Consider the following 1,443-nt stretch of genomic DNA (forward strand, 5'->3'; position numbering starts at 1 on the left):
CACTTGATATCGACCTCAATCACCTGGCTCATGTAGTTTGTCGGTTTTCTCCACTGTAAAGTTCCTTTTTCCCCCCTCTCTGCACTGTCGTCTTTGGAAGGAAGTCTTACACAAGGTCCACACTAACGGAGTAGGGAGTTATACACCATCTCCTTGAGGGTAGAATATCTAGATAAATTACGTGGAATTCTGCACAGAGCGTTTTGACTTTCTAATTATGTCTACCAAATTTTGAAACATTAAAAAATAAATCCACTCTTTGAATAGGGAAAATACACAACCCCCCCACCCCCGACACACACACACACACACACACACACACTGAGATGAAAATGACTAATAGGGTCAGATGATACATGATTTCTCCCAGAAGAGCTCTGAAGGCCACTCTGGTGGACTGGAAGGGTTTCAAGGGTTAACTTTGCTGTCTGCCACCTGTTTGATCCTGAATAAGGCACTTAAATTTCTCTTGACTCGGCTTTCACGTCTGTTAAATGGAGAAAATGGAAAGATCCACTATGGGAAGGATCCACTAGCTAGTATGGGTGAAACAGTTCCATAAACTGTAAAGTACTATTAAGAGGTGAGGTATTAAGGAAAAACCCCAGGGAAGTGAATTGGATTAAACTGCTTCAGGGCCTCCAGGATGGAGCTAGAATTCTTTCCTCCCCACCCACTGCTGAAATCATGACATAGGAAGCCAGCCTTGGCATTGGACATCATAGACAGAGAAAGAAGCTACATCGATAGTCGTGGAACAGCATCGTGGCAAAATGCCTCCCTGGGAGTTGGCCTGTGACCTTGGACAAGTTACTTACACTTTCTGAGCCTCACAGGTGTCACGTGCAGAATAGAGGTAAGAGTAACATGTTCATCATAGGGCTGTTATAAGAATTGAATGAGATGACGCAGCACTTGGCCTTATCTATATCTATATCTAGATATATATACCTGGCCTTATCTATATCTATATCTGTATCTTTTTTTTTTTTTTGAGACAGGGTCTTGTTCTGCTGCTCAGGCTGGAGTGCAAAGTTGTGATCATGGCTCACTGAAGCCTTGAACTCCTGAGCTCAAAGGATCCGCCTGCCTCAGCCTCCCGAGTAGCTGGGACTATAAGCGTGTACCACCATACCTGGATAGCTTTTTAATTTTTTTTTTGTAGAGATAAAGTCTCACTATGTTGCCAAGGCTGGTTTTGAACTCCTGGGCTCAAGCGATCCTCCCACCTCAGCCTTCCAAAGTGCTGGGATTATAGTTGTGAGCCACCACGCCTAGCCCATTTTCCCTTCCTTCCTTCCTTCCTTCTTTCTTTCTTTCTTTCTTTTTTTTTTTTTTTTTGTTTGTTTGTTTTTGAGATGGAGTCTCATCTCTATCACCCAGGCTGGAGTACAGTGGCTTGATCTCAGCTCACTGCAACCTCCACCTCCCGGGTAGCTGGGA

This window comes from Macaca mulatta, chromosome 11, assembly GCF_049350105.2.
Source record: "Macaca mulatta isolate MMU2019108-1 chromosome 11, T2T-MMU8v2.0, whole genome shotgun sequence".
NCBI classification, from domain to species: Eukaryota; Metazoa; Chordata; class Mammalia; order Primates; family Cercopithecidae; genus Macaca; species Macaca mulatta.